Source organism: Rhincodon typus, chromosome 16 (assembly GCF_021869965.1).
Source record: "Rhincodon typus isolate 14 chromosome 16, sRhiTyp1.1, whole genome shotgun sequence".
In the NCBI taxonomy this organism is placed as follows: domain Eukaryota; kingdom Metazoa; phylum Chordata; class Chondrichthyes; order Orectolobiformes; family Rhincodontidae; genus Rhincodon; species Rhincodon typus.
In genome coordinates, this window is record NC_063347.1 from 28727853 (window position 1) to 28752950 (window position 25098).

Here is a 25098-nt window from a genome sequence, read left to right on the forward strand (position 1 = left end):
ACAAATCTCTGGGAGCTGATCACCTTCACCCTCAAGTGTTGGAAGAAATAGCTAGAGTTAGTGAATCCATCTTCAAAATTCTGTTAATTCTATAGCAGTGCCTGTAGACTGTAAAATTTAAAATGGAGAAGGAAGAAAGGGAACTACTAAGCTGTTAGCCTATGTCAGTAGTAGGGAAAGTCCTAGAATCTGTTGTAAAATGCTAGAATCTGTTGTAAAACATGGGATTACTGAATATTTAGAAAATAATTGACTAATTGGACAGTCAACATGGATTTTTGAAAGGGAAAAGCGTTTTTTGAAAACCTGATCATTTTAAAGGATGTTACTAGCAAAATTAATAAAGGAAAAACTAGTGGAAGTGGTGTATTTGAATTTTCAGAAGGCTTTTAATAAAGTCCCACACAAGATACAAGTAAAAAAGCTAAAGTGCACGAGATCAGGTAAAGTAGACTAGTTTGGATTGACAGATATTCCACTGTAATTATTGAACTCAGTTAAACAGGTGCAAACAGTATGAATAAAGTGGTTCATTTTCAGGGGGTTGGCAGGCAGTGACCAGTGCAGTACCATAAGGACACAGCTTGGGTCTCAGGTGTTCATAATCTAGATCGATGATTTAAATTTGGGACCAACTGTAACATTTGCAAATCTGCAGATGACAAAAACTCAGTGGGAATGCACATTGAGGAGGAACCAAAGAGGTTTCACTCAGTCTGTATAAATCCCTGTGAGTGGGCAAAAGCATGGCAGATGGATTATAATGTGGATAAGCGCATGGTTATCCACTTAGGCAGGAGGAACAAAGATGCAGAATATTTCTTAAATGGTGAGAGATTAGAAATGTTTATGTTCCAAAGGACTTAGGTATCCTTGTTAAGTCATTGAAAGGTAGTACATATTGTAGGGAACAACACATTAGTCTTTACTATAAGAGGATTTGATTGCAAGAGGAAATAAATTTTGTTTCAATTGTACAGAACACTGGTAAGAGCACAGTATGGAGTACTGTGCTGTGACAATACGAGGACTTTGAGAGGTGTATTTTGTCCTTTTTTTAAATGAAGCAATATTTTAAGGCAGAGGTGAAGAGCTGTCTATTGAAAACTCAAAGTGGACAATTTTTGAGGGCTTGGGTTTTTTTTTAAAAAAACGTTGGAACAACAGAAGCATCCTGAATGGGTGTGGTCAAGCTCCCAAAGAACCAGGACTTTTAGTTTTAGCTTTCAGCAGTTGTTGCTGGGCTCTTAGAGTACGGAAGCTGCAGTACATCTCTTCCTACTACACCCTGTTTTCTCCCAGTGTTTTCCTGCTGCTAAAGTTGCACGTGAGACAATCGGTTTCCTGAATTTGCCTTTTGCCAAAAGGTGCGTTTATGGGATGTTACTATATTGGAGCAGTCAATTAGTAATATTTAATAACCTATTATTCTGTTAATTTTTCCAATAGGAGTTAAATTATTCCAATTTCTTCTTTCATTCATTGTATTTTAACTATCAAGGATGAATAAAGTATGTTTTGCTTTAAATACTGTAATCTGACCAATCAAATTGCATTCAGAACAAAACACCAGAGACTTGCCTTTAAAATAAGAAAAAGTTAGGGTCTAGGCTATCTTCATAAATTTTTTTTGAGGGCGTGTGCTCTGATCCATAATAGTGCATAAAATGGGACCACTTGACCAAGGAGAAATATACTTGCCAGAGAGGGACTGCAGCGGAGGTTCACTCTACTGATCCTTGTGATGGTGGTATTGTCCTGTAGGAAGAAATTCAGGAGAGTGAGCCTGTGTTTTCTGAATTTAGAAGAACGAAAAAGAGAGAGAGAGGCAATTTCACAGAAACTTACAAAATTCTTTAAACAAAAAAAGGGGCCAACAGGAAATGCAGAAAGCATATTTCCATTGGTTGTGGTGTCTGGAACCAGGGGATACAGTATCAGTATCAGGAACAATCCATTTAGGATTGTGATTCACTCAGAGGTTGGTTAATTTTTGGAACTCCCTAGCGTAGAGGGCCGTGAAAGATCAATCATTCACCACGTTCAGGACATTTTCTCATTCCAAATGATATCAAAGAGATATGGATAGTGCCAGAATACAGCATTGAGGTAGATGGTTAGCCATGATCTACTATGGCACAGCACACTCAATAGGCTGAATGGCTTATTCCTGCTCCTACATGCCTATGTCATTGAGGAGCACCACAGAAATGAGAAATAGGAGGACAAGGACAGATCTTTGAAGGATATCAGATGTACTGATCAGAGAACAGGAAGATAAGCCATTGCAAGCAATACTCAGACTATAATCAGACAGAGGAATGGAACCAAATTAACACATTCCCACCCAGTGAATGGAGGAGGAGTGTTGAACAGGATGACATTGTCAACCATGTCATAAGGTGGCTGGCACAGAAAACTTCAAGTGTTATTTGCCTTTGTCACATTCACAGAGAATGTCATTTGTGACTTTAATGTTGATATTGTAACAGGGGTAGAAACCTACAGAATGCAAATAGGTGTGCCTAATCCTAACGCTGTAAGGTAAAATCCTACCTGCCTCCTAATGGTGTCTAAATCATAGAACACTGCCTTTTGGAATACTTTTGTAGTCACAAATGAGCAAGGCAAAACAAGCATTATTACTAAAAAAAAAATGCTTATCGATAGGAAAAAATGCCCAGCAGAAAAGATCTGGTGTGGTCATAGGAACTGCAATTCCAAAACAGGAAAATACATAGCACTATCTTGAACAGGATCGCAGCAACTTGAAATAACCAAATATTTTCAAAAATGCTATGCCCTACCTCAGGTCAGGCTTGAAAATACTGTTAACTGCCGGTTAGAATCTGCAGAGGTAGAGGAGCTGTTGGGACAGAAACGCACGTCAGCTTGATGTGCTCCTGGTCAGAAAACAGATAGCATCATTGATTTTTTTTTAAATTCTCACTACACCACTGAATTTTTAGTTGTGACATTTTTCAAGAGTGCTGTTCACTAATTATGTTCACCTGCTTATCCGTGCACAGTCCACAAGGGATTAATCACAGCTATCGTGAAAATTGGGTCCCATTCAATTCACAAGTCACGCCAACCTATATGTCATTCTCTGAAAAAAAAGAACATCCTTCTTCCTTCATCAATACTTCCAAGAGCAATTCACCTTTCAACTCCTCTCTCCCGAGATCTGTCTAGCTTTTATTTGCTATTTTCCTCCCAACCATGAAGGCAATCTATTATGCTGCTCCACAACCTACTAATAACCTAGTTTTGCACTTTTAAAAATAGTAAATGGCATGCATCTGAATCACAAACAGATTTATTAACACTCAAGTAGGTGTTGCGTTCTCCCATGGCGCAGCATTTTCTTGCAGTTGCAGTTGTCTAAGATATTTTATTAAACTGAGTTTTTGCATATACTTATTTCCCAGAACATAAATCATTCACTCTTCTGATCAATTTAACAGCTAAATAACTGAATTAAAATTTTTAATGACGTATTGAATACACAGTCATTGCATATTTCTTTTGCAAAGACAAAAATCTTGTGTGTTCTGTACAATGATAGCAACTGGGATATCCATATTTTGCCCTTATCAATTATTTAGCATTCCAGTTTTTTTTTCCAGCATACCAACTGACTGCAAGAAGGAAGTCAATTACCAAGACAGGCCCAAATTTTAGATTAATCATGTGGTTTGACATTGCTTTTATGTCTGGGCATATTGAAAAAGTTTGTTATGCATGAACTGATTACTACTTCAAAGTTATAGGCCATATCAGCATCCCACAGGCATTGTTACAGGATGGAGCAAGTCCAAGTTATTAGTCATTACTTCAGAATTTGCAGCAAACAAAATGCGCACTTCTGGGCTTGTTTATAATGTTAAAGCTGGGAATTCCCAATTTAAAAAAAAATGTAAAAAAGTGAAATAATGCTTTCAACTACCTGTACAATAGGGAATTTATGCTACATTTATGCTACAGGAAGAACCACCACTTGGTCTGTAATTCACTTTATGGAATAACAAATCTGTAAGAGGATGTAAGGATAATTTTCCTGAGTGTCTCGTGACACCAATGGCACCGTACAAATGCAAACTGTTGCCATTAGATAATTTTACTGCCTAAGAAGGATTATCTTTACAAAGTTTATGCGTAAAGAACAATTTGGACCCACCAACATTGTTTTGTCATTCCAACAGCCTGAAATACTCTTCTAAAGCATTTAAGAGTTAAGAAATGATAAATCATTGTCCTCAATGTTGAAATTGTAAGAAACAAACAAACAAACAAACAAACAAACAGTAGATGCATCAATTTCCAGGAAGGACAATCTATACAAAAGCAAAATATAGATGCTGGAAATAAAAAAATATGGAAATGGTGAGGTCAGGTAGCATCTGTAAATGGAAAATAATTAATATTTAATAATTATTATTAATAACAGTGACTTTCCATCAGAACTAGTTTAAAAACTAGAAATACAATAAAATGTTAAACATGTGAAAAGGTGGGATTTGGGAAAAAGAAAAAGGAGGGTGTGTGTTAAGGCTGAAGTCAGGAGAGAGTAAAATGACAAAAGAATTGGCGGTACAAGGCCAAAGAGAGTGGTAATGCAGAAAGAAAACATACTAAAGAAAGTATGTAGACAAGACGTGAATGGTACAAGAAGTGAACAGTTCAAGCAAATGGAGAAGGAAAATAATAGACAAACTAGAATAAACACCAGCCAAGAAACTGGAGAGAAATTCCACAGCAATTGCTAAACTCAGCTGAATTCAGAAAGCTACAAAAGTGCCTAATCAAAAGAATTTGTGTGGAGTTTCAGTCGAACAGTACAGGAGGAAAGAGGTTAGCTTGGGAGTAAAAAGGTGGAGAATTCAAATGATAACGATCATTAACTCAGGATCATGCTCACGGTCCCAATGGAGGTGCACCACATAAAGGGGTTACCCAATGTACATTTGCTTTTCCGAAAGTTGGGAAAATGGCATTGTCAGCATCAAATATAGGGTACTAAACTGAAAGAAGTGGAAACAAACCGATGATTCATTTGGGAATTGGATGGAGGAGAGAAGGGGTTAAAAAAAGCAAGTTTCTTTCTCTTACATGGAAAGGCACAGTGAATAAAGTTGTTGTTCAGGGAACGGGCCCTTTGGAAGGCTGGAAGGGGAGGGCAGGAGGTATCTAATGGAGTAGCCAATGTTATTACTAACCAATGTATGGCAGTCCAAATGGGTTTAAAACGGGTTAAATTAGGAGCAGAGAACGAGCTGAATTAATTCAATGTGCAAGATTATCGGATCAGATTTTTTTTAGACAGACAGGAACACATTCAAAATGGAAACACATCAGTGGTAACAACATAAAAAAAGGTAGTCAATGGGTGAAAGGTGAGTCATATAAAAGTGAATAAAATGTTGAGAAAAACAGCAAAAGAGTACAACTTACATATCCAAGGATTTTATACTGAAGATATATCTAGCCTCGAAGGAATTTGAATTGTGTTAAAAGTCAGGATCTGGATATGAAGGAAAATGCTGAATTCTTAGAGGAATACCAGATCACTGCTGTGAAGACAATTCCTGAAACCAAGGGAGCAAAGTTGTCTATCTCGTTGTTTATTCTCTAGAAAAATATGAAAAGGGGACAATGAGAAATATCTTAAAATTTTCAGAACAATATTCTCTTCCACTCAACCCCCAAAAAACATGGAACACAATAACATAACTACTAATAATCTGGCACAGAGGGATAGTGAAGGTAATAAACAGAACTATATTTTGCTAATCTACATCCAATTTATGCCAATGTCTTATTTAACTGTGGCTAAGCCGATGAAAGACATCAGAAAGCACCACAGAATTTACACAGTAACAAAATACAATCCTTAGTATTTCTGTTGCAGAAAAAAAGGAAAGTTGGATGTTAGTTAATTACCAGCTTTGAACCGAATAAAAATCACTGCCCAAGGCTGTGATCTCCCTTTTGATGCACTGTGCTACCAATTGGCAAAAACATGTATAAAAATTTCAGACGTTGATAAAATGGACTCAACAGTAAAAAGGACATATTTCGAGCTAGAAGTTTATAAACTATAGACAATCCTTTCCAAAACCAGTATCCATTGAAATTACTCCCAACTTCCCAAAATAGTCACCATAGTTTAAGTGAAATCGTGATGAGTCAAGCTCAGGCAACACAATTTGGTCTCAACGTTGTGTGCCATTCCTGCCAGCAAAATGACAAATTCAGTCAAATTATGCTCATGATAAATCAAAGTTTCACACAGCTAACTCCAGATTAGTTAAACTTGTTTATACCATCATGTGACCCTACTGATCAATCAGAACAGAGTTGGGCTACATGAGCATGGGAAAATCATGGAATGCTGCACAAGCCATCATTTGACAGAGATCTCCCAGGGAAAGGTGGGTGTAAAGTATCATGCTCATCCAAAGACAGCTCCCGAAGCAAGAAAAGATCAGTTTTGTCCCCCCCCCACCACCACCGCCGCTGCCACCGTGCCCCCTCCCCCAAAAGCTAACTCTTGACATTTTCCAATGCCTTTAACAAGGTCTGAACGAACTAAATAGACTTTTTTTTTAAAAAACGTACTTTGGCTTTAGTGTATGTTTTCATTTGCCTTTTTTATAAACAAAGTACATTTGTCAGCAAATCAAGTTACGCAGTTGCGGTCAGGCCTGCTGAGTTTCTATAGCATTGTTTCTTTTTTGGGTTACATAGTGGTCTTTCAGCTATCAGGAAGCACCACTTTATGTGAATATGTAGGGCAAATGCCCTGGGATTTGACTTACTGGGATTTTACTGTGACAGGAAGCACCATTAAAAAAATAAACTATAGGTATTATCCAACGTGGAGTTTAAAAACAAGGAGGAGAATCGAGAAACTAGCAACCTTCACCATGTTAAAGAAAGAAAAAGGATGGAAAGTGGATAGAAGAATTTTGCATGCTTTGTGAAGTATCCTCCACCAGCCACCGTGCAAAATCTTTTATCTAATTCACAGCTAAAAAAAATTCTGATCTTAAGATCATGCCACTCAGTATTTTTAAAATCGAGAAAATGTCAAGTAATCTGCTGTCACTTGACAGCAAGTCACTCTCTGACCCCTAAATAATTTCCTACAACTTCTACAGTGTCAAAAAGGAACCAGTAGAAAAAGTGTTCTAGAATAAAATGCATTAACTGAGGAGCATTTCCAATAACAACTAAAAATTCCTAAGCCTGTCCAAAATCCACAAGATATTCCCCGCTCGCACCCCCCCCACACTCCCAACCCCGACCCCCACCATGATAACAGATGGTCTACTGGATCCCTTCTGCCACTTGTTTTTTGTTCATTCACAGGATGCAAAAGTTGCTACTAAGACCATCACTTATAGGCCATGCTTAATTGCTCAAGCAGACACAGGTGACTCTGTCTTGAACCACTGTAGTTCAAGTAATGAAGTACTCCCAGAATGCTGCTAAACAAGGAATTCTATGATTTTGGCCCAAATGATGAGGGATTGGTTATACTTTTCCAAATTAGGATGGCGAGGCTTAGGGGAGAGCTGCTGCAGTATACCTTGTGGGAATCAAAATTAAGCATCAGTTAACAAGGTAACTGGGAGATTACAGGTGACTAAAACAGCATGGATAATGACACCTAAAATCATTGTTAAAAATTGATGGTGGAAGACTGATAAGCAATCAGCCTACATTTTATTCATCCTCCTTTTGGGAACAGGAGGAAGGGCATTTTTAAAAAAATCTCTGAGGTGGATGCCAGCGTTGTAGCTACATTGGACTAACTTGATTGGAAGCGTAGCTAGTTCTGGAATACAAGTCTTTAGCACTACAATCAGGACCCATGATATTGTGTTGTTTTTGGTTACAGGTCAACAGGCCAGAAAATCAGTGGTGCAATTTGCTTTTCTGATTTTTGGATACAAGAGATTTCTCTATCACATCCACAGTAATGATCTAAACCTAAAAATATGATGGGGTCCAGGACCCATCCAGTGGAATGCACATTATCTGTGTCCTGCCAAGCTTGCATTAGGTTGAACAAGGAGAGAAAGGATGTAGTATGTGTGTCCTGCCTGAAGGGCAAGTTCTTGGCTTATTGTCCGATTCTTCGTCCCAAAACTCAGCAGTTTCTTCATCAGTGATGGTTTGTTATTAACATCCTTTCAAGGGAAGGCCAAGCATATAGATCGAGTACATAAGCTTCTGTCTCTTTTGTGCCAATGAAGGGAAGAAAGCAGTTAGAGAAAAAAAAATCAGGCCCTTCAATTATCTGGAGATTGAAAACTTGCAGAGTGCTAAGAAGGTTACTGTGAGGAATAAAAATCTTTTCTTCTTTTGTTAGAGGGAAGGATTAACTTTTAATGTTAACCAGGAAGCTATATCTGACCTTAAAGTCTTTGGATGTCAATGTATTTTAATTACTGTCTCAAATAGCCATTTGGTAACATAGAACTCGAGTATAGATGAAAAAACATTTTGTTGAAGTTTTTGTCTTACACTTATCAGAACAATTTGCAAGAATAACAATACAAGAAAAAGCCAACAGTTTCACTGCAAGAACATATATACACACAAATTGCACCTGCTCCAACTCAACAGAAAAGGTGGCAGTCAGTCACAGGTTCATTTGAGGGCAATGCCCTGAACAGAGTGGACCTGCTCTGTTCAACATTTAAATAAAATCTGGCAGCTAACTTTCAATCATTAGTTGGTGCCTCCTTCATAACACCACAACTATCAGTACTCCCCTCTCACGCATCACAGCCTCAAAAAGTTCAATCCACATTATTATGGACCAGAATGAACCCTCTCAAAATATATTAAGATAGCCTAGACCCCCAACTTTTTCTTATTTAAAGGCAAGTGCCAGGCTGTGTTCCAGATGCAATTTGATTGGTTCAACTACCAGTCTTGAAGCATAACACATTTTATTCATATACTATAATTAAAATACTACAAAAGGAAGAAGGAATTGGAATAAATTAACTCTATTGGAAAATTTAACAGAATAATAGATTATTTAACTATGAAACAGTATCTATTCTGATATAGTAACATCCTATAAACACACCTTTAGCAAAGGCAAATTCAGTAAAAGAGAGATTGTCTCACATGTAATTCTCAAGTCCAGGAGGAAAAGTATCAAGAGAAAACTCAGAGAGAGTGTATCAGGGAGAGATGTACTACAGCTTCAAAACCCAGCTTCAAGACCCCAGGAGCAGCTGCTACTGAAAAAGTAAAACTAAAAATCCTGGCTCTGGGGAACTTGACCCCATCCATTCAGGCTGGCTCTATTGTTCCATCTTCTCAAAAAAAAAATCCAAGGCCTCGCAAGCTGTTTACTTTATTGGCTTTGAAGCAGACAACCCACCACCTCTGTCGCAGCCTTACTTCATAAACCAAAAAGGACAAAATACTCATCTTAGAGCCATAGTATCGTCACAATGTTCAAAGTAAACTTGTAATTCTCTCTTCATCCATCTTGCTTGTGGGATCTACACCTACCAGGAACCAGATTACAGTCACCCAGATTAACTTCATTGACCATCACAGTTAATGCTACGAGACCTTGATTAAGTTATTGGTGTCACATCCCTGGGAGGTGAATGCACAACATGCCAATGCATTCAACTACGTCTTAATGAAATGTTGGGACAAAGTTAAGAGTGCAACTTAGAAAGAGGGCAACTGAAACATCTGTTATGTTACTAATATTTCAGCAGTACATCAATGTAAATGTGGATTCATTATTGCAAGTACAATATGACAAAAACAAATAAGTACAGATGTGATTTCAAATAGTATTGGAGATATTTTCCTGAAATTATCTGGATGAATGCAAAAGTTTCATGAGCAATTTGCTCTATATTTGGTTAGAATAATGTAATTAAAAAGATGACAAAATTAACAACAAAACAAAAAGGACAACTATTGTAAATTTGCTGGTGTAGTTCTTTACAAGTGTTATTTAAAAAGTTGATAGACAGCAATTTATTAGATTATAAAACAGTTTTTATAGCCAATAACCAACTTAATTCAAAAAAGGCAGTGCAATGACCTCAAGGTACAACTTTTAATTTAAGAATGATTTTACAATGGGCTTTCTGAACATGCAACAAGCTAGTATGCTGAAAAAGCACAAGAATAACTGCACAATGCTTGGAATGCAAAATCACATCATACATTGTAAGAAGAGATTGAAGGTATAGTCACACTACAATTGCAACACTCCCTGGCTGATTCTATATATATATATATTCAACCATTGAGCTATGACTTAAAATGTCACAGTGATAGCCATCTTCACACTTCCAAGATAAGGTAACTTAAAAAAAACACTATTTCCAACACACATACAAAACGACAAGAAATGGTACCAGTTAGGAAAGGCAGCTAGGCAGTAAAATACAGTTCAGTGCCTTAGATTGACAAATGTTGCAATACTGGCCATCGTATGTGATCAAGTTTAATCAAAATAAATTAAATACATAGAATAGAATTGAAGGAATGCTCAAGAAGAAAATCAATTGCAAGGATGTTGGAGTTGATTAAAATGTTGTACTGAGATTTCATATACAATAGCAACATTTAAGAGGCATTTGGACAGACACACCAACAGGCAGAGAACAGAGGGATTCTGACCATATGCAAGCAGGTGAGATTAGTTTAGAATGGCATCATGATTGGCATGGACATAATTGGCTGAAGGGCCTGTTTCTGTGCTGTACAGTGCTATGTTCTACAATATGCATTTCAAATAACACACAACTGAGAAATAAAAATGTCGGGACGATAATTTTACTTAGGACTGTCAGTGTCCATGGGAAGTCCACGCCTCTATCCCATGTGAATAACGAGGGCTAAGCGAATGCAAAAGATGCATGAGCAGCAATTGCTACACATTCAGGTGTGGGCAGAGTTTTGAATGAACTCAAGTTTGAGGAAGGTCAATCATAGGACAGCAAGAAAACATGTCAAGTCCACAACGGTTTCAACTGCAGAGAAGTTACAGAACACAGTTGTGTAATGTTACTGCACTGGAAGTTGCAAAGTGTGGGTGAAGTTCATCAGCTCTAAAACATAAAACAAAATTTTGAAGAATCTTACTCAGTTACAGGAAGAGGGATAGAGTCAGTGGCAAAGGAAAGTAGTCTGTAGCAGGTAAATAGGTTTATTTTTCTGAATATTTTATTGAAGGAAATTTATTTTCATTCAATCCTGCATATTGGATAAGCAGTGTGATAATTTAGAGACAGAGGAAAGGTCATGCAAGAGAAATGGCAAATAGACCAGAACTTGAGTACTGCTGAAAGAAGACACCTTTTGTTAAAGCTTTTCACTTGACACTCATCAGGACCACTTGCAAGAAATCCCAAAGGTAAAATGATATACTGTACCAGAAGCAATTGCTGGTTGGTTGTCAAGTGGACTTCAATTGGTAGAGAGGCGGCCATGGAGAATGCACCAGTTAATGATGACCGAGAAGTAACTGCCAAACTTTGTTCAATTTTAAACCAAACAGCTCGACTTTGATTGATCAAGGCATTGTCCTGAGAAATGAACCATAGAACAGCTACAACCTGTTTTGTTTGAATCGAAACAATGTATGTATGTGTTATTTTTGTCTGAAAAAAGAGTAGGATCCTGTGTATTAATGTATATAACTTCAGTACGTAGAAATATGTCATACAGAAAATCTAACTGAAACCAATTGAGGACTGTCAGCATAATTGTCAGGATTATGTAGCAAATTTCTAATTGCAGAATGAATGCCTAAACCTTGGATGGTGTGTTGAGCATTTAACAAGCACTGATGTGGCCAATACAACTGCTTGTTGCAAACATCCAAACAATTCTGCTGTTTGATATGATCAGCCAGTCATGGAGACATACAGTCTACATGCTCAATATCACATTGGCACTAAATTTCATAGACCACATTATTCATTTGTGTGACAGCATGAAGGCCCTCTTCACAGATAGAAAGAACGTGTAAACACAATGCATCTGTTTCAACACTACAAAATAGGCTCATTTCTCAGAGCAATGACTTGACTAATCAGAATCAGCCTGCTGTATTTAAAATTTAAACAATGCTTGGTAGTTAACTGCCAGTCATTAACTTGTGCAATCTCCATGGAAAAACAGATTTACCAGAGTCCATATTCTAAACCATCAACACTCTGCTTTTGTGCAGTATAAATTTATTTTTGTTTTACTGTGGTACTTCTTTCAAATAGCCCTCTCCTAATTTGGAGAGATTCTAATAAAAGGTTCTGAGAAGGTTCAGTGTATATTTGAGGTGGCAAGACATTTATCATCAGATAGGATAGGGTGGTTAACAATAGGGTGACAACTTTATCAGGACTGTGGAAGAAATTTGAATTTCTTTTCCAAATAAGAATAATTATTGGTAGATTTGAAAGGAAAAAAAGGGATAACACCCAAGGAGAGAAACTTGCTGATATTATCAGCTGACATGGAAGCCAGAAAGAAAGTTGAATAGATAACAATTTATTAGTGAAGAGATGCATATCAGGGACACAGTGAGTGGAGGACAAACAGCACAAGAAAGATGCTAATTTAAAAGGTTACAGCAGGAAGCAGCAGATACATCTGAACAGACGGGTCATAATTTTTGGAACAAAAAAAATTCATGAGCTTCTCACATTTCTTGTTGGAAGCAAGCGTGGTTTGCGAAGACTGTTTGTGTTGGAGAAAACAGAAGCTGCTGTTTATTTTTGCCTTTCTAGATGGTGTTTGATCAGTGATGGAGCATATTGGCTGATAATGCTTCGAGTAATCTCATCAGATCTAGTGATAAATGGTTAAATCAAACACATCCAAAAGTTGGACTTTAAATGAATGGAAGTGAAGGGTATATTGGTGGAATGGTTCATACAAAGCGGAATAGATCTAATGCAAATGAGGACATTAAGGATGTGACGAGCATGTGATTTAAAAAATCATTAACTACCAAGAGTCACAATTGTTTAAATGCCAAAGACTAGATAATTGGGAATGACATTTCAGTGTTTTGCTTGCGGGCAGGGGCAGGGGCAGGGGATAGAGAGCAACACAAATCGAAAGATCAGATATATCCAGTCATGGCAATGACAGCAACAAGAGAAGACGGAGGAGGTAAATGCATTTGTGGAAAGAGCCAAGATGGCGTTTGAAATCAGTGACGTTAAGAACTTGCCCACGCAGAGAAAATGAGAAAAGGATACCTGTGAGAAATTGATTGATGTATGTGTGTACAGAGATTTAAAATGGAAGGTTTGGGGATGAAACAAGGCAAGTTGTTTGGAGCAGCAGCTGCACCCAGGCGAAGAGGGAGAAAAACCTAAGTGTGACTTAGAGATAAGGGTTACACCATGGAGAGAGTTTTACCTCCAAAAAAGGAGACTCTACCTGATGTGGCAATGCTAATGTTATCTCCTGGAACACAAGAAAACAGGCATAAATACTATAGTATTTCTAAAGACGTCTTTTTATTTTTCTGTATTTTTGATGGTGGTTTGAAATGGGAAAAGGACTGTTTTCAAAACCAAGAATCATGGAAAGGATTACTGCATTTTTTTAAAATAAAGTTACCTGGCACTCCTTCTGAGGCCTATTTACACTGCTTTTTATTGTGGCAGTGGGGGAGGTAATGATAGAAAAGCTGGAGCAGGGGGTGTGTACCAAGAGAAATTTGGCAGGCAACAGATGGTCTGCAATATGGTGACCAGTTGTCAATGACAAAGGCCTTCTGCCTGCCAATAACTGAGTAGCTGAACACTTTGTGGGTGTCAATGATTGGTCAGAAGCCATGGGACCTCCAAAAACAAAGATGCTGACTTTTCCTCTGCAGTTAAAAAAAAATCAAGCCTGAAGAAAGCCAGTTTAATTTTCTATCGGCAACATTCCCAAGGAAATATATTCTTCTGTGTGGACCTGTGCACAGCAGTGACATCCAGAACCGGATGTCAATGCTGAGAATGGCATCGAAACAATCAGCATGCGCAGACTCTGAGCAACTGAGCAGTCGTACGTCATGGAGGGTGCACAGCTCATCAGATATTGTAAGCTGTGACTTTTAACCAATAAATCAGAGTCTTTTTAAGTGGTAATCAGTCACCCTGTGCTTCCTGCAGGCAAGTGAAAATATTTGGAGAAGGAAGATAGAGAGGCAGCAGGTCCCGAAAAGCCAGAGGATCATCTCAGCAAACCCTGTGGATGTGGATAATTTAACTGCCTTCTCAGTCTTTCCCTCAGCCCATAACTCATTTTCTTTATGCCTGTGTCTATCTGTACATGAGTGTTTGAGAAATTTTAAGGGGACTAGACTTAAACGAGCAGAGTTATGTCCACAGTAGTCGAATTCTATCTATTCTTAATAAATAGTCATTTTTCTCACAGATAGATAAATTTAAAAGATTTTTTTTAAGAAAACCTTTAAACTTTTGATTCCAGGAATAGTGGAGCTTGATTTCCAGCATACCACCATGATGAGTATAATATATTGCAGAATCAACAAACTTCTTTTGTTTACAACTATGTATAAACATTGTATTCCTCAGGTACATTAGGGTCTGGGCTAATATTGACTAATCAGCTTACAAACGAGCAGAGCTAAGATGGAATGGCAATTTTACACCCTCAACATGCTAGGATACAATCATGATAAAAGTATCAATCTCACAGGTATGCTGACCATGAACTTGCAATAATTGTTTCAGCACAGCAAGTACAGATAGGCAAGCAAATATTGATCAGGGGAAAAGGTGGCACTACTCTCAAACATTTCTGCCAAGGCTATCATGTTAATATCACCTAATATCAACAGCTTCATTATCAATAAAACATTTTCTAGAGAGAATGCAGAGTGAGGACAGTGATAAGCTAGACTGCTGACAAAGTCCACAGAGTCAGAGCCAGAAGGAAAGAGAGAGACAGATTAGCCCTGGGAGAGGGATATAGGTCTGCAGATTTGGAGAGCGAGACCGAGAGCAAGAAGGATCAGGCAATTGGGATTCCTGCTCTTTCAGAGGTAGTACTAAGTGCAAAGATTAGTTTTTCTGGAAGATGCCAAGTGAGACAGAGGGTCATTATCATCTTGAAAAGAAATCAAATCTGGGATAATGACATGAAAGCAGAGAAGCCAGTGAGTTGTGAAGAACATGAGTTGCCTATTTGTGTGAATTAATTACCCATGGGCACAGAAACTAAAAAGGAGAAATAGTGACAGGCAAGGGTAGAAAAGCAAAAAGGGAGGCAATTGATGGACTCAGGTTCAAGGCAGCAGCCAAAACATCCGGAACAGCCAAGGGGCAAAGAAAAGCTACATAGGAGAGCAAGGATGCAAATTAGATCATGAAAGCTGAGCTTTGAAATACAAAAACAGAGGAGTTAACATGGGAGTAAAAACTGGATTTAAAATCAAAAGTTATACAAGGTTAATGTAGTGAAATCAATGATGAACTGAAGGCCAGGTGCTGACACAGGTGAGGAGAAAGATGCAATGCATGGAACAATGAGGCATGTATTTCCGAAACATTTAAATATTTTCTCCATCTGCGTTTCAATATTTATTGCCGGAGCCATCACTTCCACTGATGCCTGTGGATGACTCCATCAGGAAGCAGTGCAAATAAATGCAAGAATTAAAATAACAAGGTACCACATTCATCAATTGTCAAAAATGGGAGAAAAAAAAAATCATGGTTCAAACCATTGCCTGTGTATTAAAAGATGCTAACCAGAGACTGTGAAGAATTTCTTAAATGACAACCTCAATGGCTAGCCCAGAAGAGCAAAAGGAGCTAAGAGATTGATTTAGGCAGTCAATGTCGATATAGTCAGTTTCAGTTACTGCACTGTTAAAGTTCATTCATAGAGACGGCATTTTAGATCCCTAGGTCTTGGTTGGTCCAGAACTACACTGAATAGTAATGATTCCATTGGGCAACGCTCTGCCTGATGACGTAACAAAGAAGGTCCCATGCATAGCCATCCCACCTCCACAAAATAAACCACAGCTCAGAAGAAAAAAAATATCAGGCTACAGTATTGTAGCAGTGCCAGCTAAGAAACGCAACCACAGTTCAAATGATACACCTGCCATATACAAAGAAACTTATCATACACGATACAGGAAATAACTTAATGTTCCTTGCCTATCTACAGATCAGACACACCGGGCCCCACTATAATGACAGACTCTATATAACACAAGTCCACTTGGAACCCAAAATTTTCTCTTTCAGTTTATCACCGCCAACAAGCAATTCAATAAAATGGAACTGTCAAGCTTATTAATTTCAGGAGTTATATGGAAAAATGCATTTAAGTATAATACCTATTTCACAAAATGGTGTTTCTCATTAATTAAATTATAAGTTAATCATAATTTCTGACAATAAAACACTGGCTGGTTTTAAACTTAGCCACAGGAGATGGCAGCCTTGTGTTTAATTAAAAAGCAGCTTAGTAGGTGAAATTTGTAACTGCATATCATATTTCTCTGTATCAAACATGGGCTAAATTTAAGATAGGGACTGTTGTATTTTACCAATAACCATATTACAATCAATACAAAATCGTATCGACTTGACTCAGGAAAAAGGACATCTTATACCATCACTGAGAAGCAGAACATCATCAATCTGATCAAGACAGGTGTAAGAAAGTATTTGGTTTGTAAATGAGGGAGATTGCTGAGTCAATGCTTTGTGGGTAGCTTAAAAATGTAGTAGCAAAGGCTGTTAATCAAGATGGACAAAGGGGGCCAAGCAAGCATCCAGACAATACAATTCAGTCAGGCCACCTACTCATGCAGCATAAGATAAAAGCATACTTGCATACGGTCTTGTTCATAATGAGCAAAGAAAAGATGGCTACCAAAACAAAAAATTGCTCTACTAGTTCTTGCAAGTATGAAATGGTATGAAATAACACCCATCCAAGGGCCCAGATTTGCTGACAGTCTACTTTCGATTTCCAGGAGCTTCTTTTTTATTCCCACTAGCTCCTTTATTAGTGATGAAGTCACATGGTAATGTTATCTACTATATTTGAATTGACACAGGAGCAGAATTAGAAGAATTTATCAACAATTTCAAACCCTCTATTAAAACCACAATACACAAGAATTTCCTAGATACAAAAGTATCAATAATCTTCTTCAAAATAACTGACTTTCACACACAAAATGTAATCACCTAAACAAACCCTTCCAGATTGACGAAGACACAGCTGAAGCAATATCACCACGTATTCACAAATCAAATATTTTAATCAGGCACTTCCATATTTAAAATTTAACAAAATCGCATGAAGTGTTCATTACAATAGCATTCACTACAACTTCCCCCCCATACGGTAGCCCTTGAACACAAACAGCTTTAAGCTGAAGATCCCACATTCATTTGCACATAACTAAATTACCTCAGTGATTTCAAGTTTTCTTAGCTCCTAATTATCATAGTATTTAGTTACATTTGCGTTATCAGATAAATTTTTTTTTTTAAATTCATTCACAGGATGTGGTCTTCTCTGGCTAGGTCAGCAGTCATTGCATATCCCTAATTGCCCAGAGGGCAGTTTAGAGTCAACCATATTGCTGTTAGTTTGGAGTCACGTGGACCGGACCGAGTAAGAATGGCAATTTCCTTCCCTAAAAGACATTAGTGAACCAGATGGGTTTTTCCAACAATTGGCAACAGTTTTATGGTCATCATTGAACTCTCCATTCCAGATTTTACTGGATTCAAATTCCACCATCTGCCATGGTGGGAATCAAAAACCAGGTCCCCAGAACATTACCTGCGTCCCTAGATTAATAGTCTAGCGATAATAGCACTGGAACATCACCTCCCATATTGAATAAATTCTATTTTAACTGGAAGTCTGCTTTTTACATTAGATCAAGTAGTTGGAGAATGTTTTAAAATGTGCAGTTCTGCATTATTTTGGCTGCTGACTTGGCACTTGTGAAGGGACACTACCATCATAATCTGGTCTCAAGACGTTCCCAAAGACCATATCATATCAGGGATATAGTGCATAAACATTTTAAGTTGCACTTGAAGGGCATATACCAAGCCAAGATATTTCAATTACAGTACCACTGCCATAGGTGCAAAATATCCAACAGGTTCAGATGGTGGCCCACATAAGTGACTAGTAACATGTTTGACATATGTGCAGAAGCAGCTCCTCTCCTCTCCGGCACAGTGATTAGCACTGCTGTCTCAGAGCAGCAGGGACTAGGGTTCAATTCCACCCTCAGGCAACTGCCTGTGTGGAGCTTGCACATTGTCCCCGTGTCTGTGTGGGTTTCCTCTGGGTGCTCCAGTTTCCTCCCACAGTCCAAAGATGTGCAGGTCAGGTGGATTGGCCATGCTAAATTGCCCATAGTGTCCAGGGAATGTGCAGGCTAGATGGGTTAGTCATGGTTAATGCAGAGTTCTGGGGTTGGGGGAGATGCTCTTCAGAGGGTCAGTGCAGGCTCAATGGACCAAAGTGGCATCTTCCTGCACTGTGGGGTTTCTGTGATCTTCATTTCTGCATATCACAGTTTCAAACTCTCACTAATCAAAACAGCAAATTCTTTCAGCTGTTCAATATTATGCACCACAGTAGCAACTGCTGGCATTTCACAGAAGCTAATAACTGGTATTCACAAGACTTCTGGAGTTATAAAGGTCTATATACTAAAATTGAAATAAAATCCCATGTGCCTAACAAAGGTGTAATGGCCTGCAGATTATTACATAGATTAGGTTTCAAATTGTTCTGAAACATTGTCCAACATGTTGTCAATAGGGTGGCACAGTAGCTCACTAGTGCCTCAGTGCCAGGGACCAGGGTTCAATTCCAGCCTTGGTTAACTGTGTGGATTTTGCATGTTCTCCCAAAGTCTGCGTGAGCTTTCTCTGGTTGCTACAGTTTCCTCCCACAGTCCAAAGATGTGCATCTTAGGTGGATTGACCATGCTAAATTACCCCATAGTATACAGGGTTGGCAGGCTAGCTGAGGTAAATGTAGGATTATGGGCACAGGGCAGGGTGCTCCTCAAAGGGTCAGTGCACTCGATGGGCTGAATGGCCTCTATCTGCACCGTACGGATTCTATGTGGACAAACCAGAGAACTGCAGGCCTGTCTATTTACCATTGGCTTAGATCATCGCTGATCTGCACTTCAGACCCAATGACAGTGCAAGTCAAGGGAGCGGAACAACATATTCCTGTTCCAAAATCTTTCCCACAGCCCCAGTTTTTTTTTGCATTCATCTTCCAGCTGCTTTAATGGTAGCCATAGATTTGATTTTTTTTTAAGTTTATGTAGTATGTATCTTGAAAACAATGTTTAAGTCTTTTTGACTTTGTACATGAAATTAGTCCCTACACAGCAAGCTTCCGATCATAACCATACTGCAAAAGAATATTTAGTGGAAACCAGGCACCTCTATCAGATAAAGATGATGATATAAAATGGTTAGCTAGTCACTATGCAACACTCATACATTCTCCGAGCACTGTTTACTCAGTGCTAATGGCTGGGTTCAAGTAGATTCATGCACTCAAATACAGGCAGTCCACTTCACATGGTCATAGACATTGAACCAGCAGAGATACCCTTAGCAACACAAACATGGATGGATCCATTTTACTGTTGTTATAGAAACAGAAGAGGGAAAATAAGCAGCACAAGATACATAAGGCAGGGGATAGTGTTAGAGTTGAGGAACAGTAGATGCAAAACTGAAATCCTAGTTACATTGCACAACAAAATTGATACAAGCAATGATCGACTGGTTCTGCTTCAAGATATCAAACATGCAGCTGGTTATTACATCCTCTGTTTGATTCAGCAGCAGTCAAGGATAGGATTAAATTTAATTTATTGACTTTTGGAAACCAATTGATCTCAGTCAGTTTGCACCAGAACTCAAAACTCCCCAAGCTTCAAAAATAATTTGCACAATGTCCGAGTGTGATAAATAGGATGACACAAAATGGTTAGCCTATCACAACGTGGACTCATTCACTTTCCTAGTCTAACTACTGTTGGGAGAAGGCTGTTTGTGTGACTCAACGCTGGTGTCCAGTAGCATACAACAGTGATCAGTGCTAGATCCCTTGTTGTTAACAAACAGTCTAAATTAAAATGTGGGAGGAAAGACAAGCAAGTTTGTGTCATCTGCAAGGATTGATTGGGTGGTTCACAATGAGGAGAAATGTCTTACATTATGGATTTAGATAAATTGGTCAGATGGGCAGAACAGTGACACATAGAATTTAACCATGAAAAGTGAGAGAAGTAGTAGTGACAAGACAGGGGAGTACTCAATGAACGACAAGACATTTGGAAGTGGAACAGAGATCTTGTCCACAGATCACTGAAGACAGCAAGACAGCTTAATAAGGTAGCTAAGGCGGTACACGAGACACTTAGCAGTTGTGGCATAGATAGGAGTAGAGAGGTTTTGTATGGACTGTACAAAACTCTGGCTTGTCCATAGCTGGAGTACTAAAAGCAGTTCTGATAACTGCACCAGAAAGGGTATGATTTCACTGGAGGAGCTGCAGAGGAGATTCACTGGGATGTTGCCTAGGATGAAGTATTTCAGCTGTAAAGAGAGGCTGGATAAGTTCAGAATGTGTTCTTTACAGCAAAGATGGCTGAGGGGAGAGCCTGACAGAAGGGTATAAGATTATGAGGGACATGGACAGGATCGATAAAAAGCAGCTGTTCCCCTTAGTTGAAGCATTAATAACGGGGAGGCATAATTTTACGTTCAAAGACAGGAAGTTTGGAGGGAATTTTCACAGAAGGTGGGTACAAGTCTGGAATGCATTGCCTGCAAGGCTAGTTGAGGTGGAAAACCTCAACTATTGAAAAGTACTTGGGTGAGCATTTGAAATGTCATAACATTAAAGGCTATGGGCCAAATGCTGGAAAATGAGACTACTGTAGATTTAGAGCAGTTTACTTGATGCAGACTCAAGAGGCCAAAGAGCCATCAAAACTATACAATTCCTATTGTCTTGTGAAGTTTTTCTCTAATTTTCTCTTCTCTCACCAAAGGTGGTAATTCATACTAGTTTTGGACTTGATGCGGGGGTGGACTTAGCAGGCAATGGCAATCATCCCAATCGCCTGACCATTCCTCATTCTTGATGAGCTGATCCAGTAATTATCTAAAAATTGAACATTGTACACAAATCACAGGCAAACCCTTCTTGTCTTTAAATGTGTACATAGCCATGTACTTTCCAACACAAATTAACAGATTTCAATCAAGGTTGGAAATATTGCCTTTGACCTCCGACTAGAAATATTGCCATCAACTGCAGTGCTCCATTCATTAACCTAACGGAGATCATATACAAGTGACAGAGGGTGGACCAAGCTGAAGCCACATACATTTTTGTCATTATAGCCAAAAGTAAAATCATTTTCTGCTTTTACTTAACCAACAATCTGGGATACCAGTTTTGAATAACCCATCCAAAATAAATGGATATCAGCCATTCATCTAGGAGAAGCAGGTAAAACATACAGTGAACAAAAATACTTGATGTCACTCTTACTGACTTACTATATGTAGCATTAAAAATGTAAGGCAACGCACACTTAGTTTGCACTAAAGTCTCCCACTTTGGTCACTAATTTCTTCCTAAACCACCTTAAATATTCCTCTGCCATTTGTTATTTCTATAGGAGTTGGATAACATGCTCCTTGGCCTCCATCAATGCCATTTTAGGCAATTCACCCTAAAGGATTTGTCCTCTTCCACTTTGAAAAATATTTCCAGCTTCATTTCAAGATTTCTCATGAACAATACTTCCCAATTCAGATCACCGTACAAATAAAAGTTACATGCACAAATCTACACGGTACAATGTGATTACAGTAGGCATTACCTGTATTCACCTAGAAATATTTCTGTAATGTCAGTGAATTTGTCATGAAACATTGTCATATATCAGAGTCATACAGCATGGAAACAGACCCTTTGGTCCAAAGTCCACTCCAACCATAATCCCAAACCAAACATGTCCCATCTGCCTGCACTTACCCCATATCCCTCCACACATTTCTTATTCATGTACTTAACCAATGTACTTAAAAGTTGTAACTGTACCCATCTCCTCTGGCAGCTCATTCCATATACGCATCACCCTCTGCATGAAAAAGTTCCACTCAGGTCCTTTTTAAACCTTTCCCCTCTCACCTCAAACCTATGCCTTCTAATTTTGGATTCCCCCTATCCTGTGAAAAAGACCTTGGCTATTCACCCTATCCATGCCCCTTGCAATTTTATAAACCGCTAAGGTCACCATCAGCCTCCGACGATCCAAGGGAAAAAAGCCCAGCCTATTCAGCCTTTCCTAAAAACTCAAACCCTCCAATCCTGGCAACATCTGATTGTGTTTTTAATCAGTAATATTGGTTAGAGTTGGAAAGTTTACTGACAAGAGGCTCTATCATTAATTTTATATATTTCTTTGGTTTTTTTTAATAAAAAGGTAGCTTTTTTATACCTTGCAGTATTTTGTCCTTAAAAAAGGACTTCAAATTCCGTGGCAAAAAGGTGTTAACTCACCAATGCAATTTTCAAGAACAATATGTCAGGCTGTGACAGCACTGCATGCCATGTTGCCTTGGTTACAGATAGATGTAGAGTTGCGTTAGATTATGCATTTTTTATTCATTTTGTGATTTTTGGGCTTAAAAGAAATGACAGGATGTTGATTTGTTTTCCCCTTTTTGCTCACCTATCCAAAATTAAATATTTCAATAATCAGGTTAGAATCACTTAGATGCAAGTTATTTAGCATGGGACCTAGTCCCACTGTTCCACCTCCAGCATCCTAAGGTTTCCACTGAGGACAATTAGTACAGGTTGTAGGTTGTGAACTCGTGAGAACAGACAAGAATGGGATTGATCTAATGAAAAGCAATAAAAAGCCCAAAAATATACAGAGAGATTTCGATTTTACCTACCTCAAATGGATTCAAATCCACATCCCAGCACATGAAAAAAATTGCATGCAATCATGACAATGCAAATAACCTTACTTTCATGTGGTTTTGGTATCAACATTTCTAAGATAATACACTTGCAGCATGGTTTAGCACACGATAATGCTGTGGACTACTAATGTCAACAGGTTTCACAATTGAAACTGAAACCATTTCTACCAGTCCTTAGGCTGTTTAAAAACATTTTTTTTTTAAAGAAAGAGACATTTTGAGAGCATTACAATTCAAATTATTTGTATGCAACCAATGAGTGATTTGTTGCAATGCCTCTTAGAGACTACCAACCATAGTTCTAGCATCACAAGATTTTCACATGCCTGAAGAAGAAAAAACATGCCAGTGAAACACTTAAAAATAGACCTGAAATATTTCACAGCAAGATGTTAAACAGCGACTACTTTATACAGAAGGAAACTCATTTGATTTGACATTTCATATGCCCAAAGGCATGTTTGAAATAATTCAAGTGATCGATTATATGAAAATAACAGTTGATAAAATGTTACCAAAGGAAGAATCTTCAATGGGTTAAAGACCAATATTGTCTGGAATGTCCCTTTTTTAATCTCCCCAAAAAACAGACGGCTCGCCCGAAACCGAAATTACAGCCAAACTTAACTCGGTCCAACCCCGATCTCGTCGATTGGCCAAAACAATTCGAGATTTCTAAATTTTAACTTGCTGAATTGACTATGAGATGTCAATCTGAATATCCCCCACCATCCACTTTACTAGGTTAGGCAGAGGCAGCAGATTCCACGGACAGTAGATGGAGAGGGCTGTGCCCAGGAAACCGCCTAGAAATCAATACCTTCATTAAACCTTAGTTACTTTTAAGCAAATGCGATTTTTTTGTCTCAAAAGCAAACAAGGAACAAAAAAAAAGAGGATTTAATAACGGCGATCCCATAAACGTTAAAGACACCGTTCTGTCTAACCATTTATTCTGACAATGGGCGTTTGCTGTACTCATTTTGGCTCAGCAATGCACTCTGTATGTCTAATATAAATGGCATTTCGAGGCCTTCTGCTGAAAAAAAACGGACTGAAACCCTGGTGAATTTGTATCTAATGCACAGAAAATGACACGTTTCCGCTGCCTTTATTTACAAAAGATGTCTCGCCTTCCCCTTGTAGCTGCAATAATGAAAGCCAGTCGCTCACCTCCAATCAATGCATCTGTCTCCTCACATTACACACCACATACAAAATATTAAACCCCCTTTAGCTATGTGCCACACCAGGATTCTGCTGCTTAAGACAGACTCGGCAGTAGCCGCATAGAACCCGAATGCGGTGATCCCCTTGAGACTGGGGTGAAGGGGGCGGAAACCGAGCACAAAATAAAAACTGGTTCTTTTTTTTTACCTCGGGCATCCCTCCTCACTCCTTCACCATTCAGCTTATCCCAGCCAGGCTTGACTTAACATTCCCAGCATTCTACACCTTCTCTACAATTGGCTGGAACCACACCATTCAGCCAGGAAATTTAAAGACACAGTCACACTTCTGGATTCCGACCTCGAGCTTTTTTCCCTGTTTATTTTTACTACAACCATTTACGTTGTATATTACTAGTTGCACTCGTAGTTTTTGTGACGGCTATACTTCCGCTTCAGAGCTAATTAACAGCAATGATTGACAATTCATCACTACCTATTCGTTTCACAATCGCACGTTATCTCCGCTAGCTACAGTCGCCTTTTATTCTCCTTGGTTGAAGTTTTGTCACAGTTAGAGGGCGTGGGCTGGGATTATGAAATGGCAAGGCTACTGTAATACATTCCGCCCTACAATTTACTTCTACTATCCAAAAACAAATGAAAAAAAATAGAAATTGCTGGAAAAGCTCGGCAAGTTTGCAGCATCTGGGTTGTCAAGAAGGGTCATTCGACCCGAAACGTTAACTCTGATTTCTCTCCACAGATACTGCCAGATCAGCCGAGCTTTTCCAGCAATTTCTATCTTTGTCTCAGATTTATAGCATCCGCAGTTCTTTCGGTTTTTGAAAAAAAAATCT

General features: G+C 38.5%; 1 long non-coding RNA gene across 1 annotated transcript; it reads right to left on the reverse strand.

The window, feature by feature from the left end:
- Positions 1 to 1701: 1701 nt before the first annotated feature.
- On the reverse strand, positions 1702 to 24735 carry LOC125485122. The gene is made up of 5 exons (XR_007263898.1): positions 24447 to 24735; positions 5455 to 5631; positions 3012 to 3109; positions 2808 to 2903; positions 1702 to 1758 (listed from the first exon to the last, which is right to left on the reverse strand). It is a non-coding gene; the product is annotated as an uncharacterized LOC125485122 (long non-coding RNA).
- Positions 24736 to 25098: the final 363 nt, after the last annotated feature.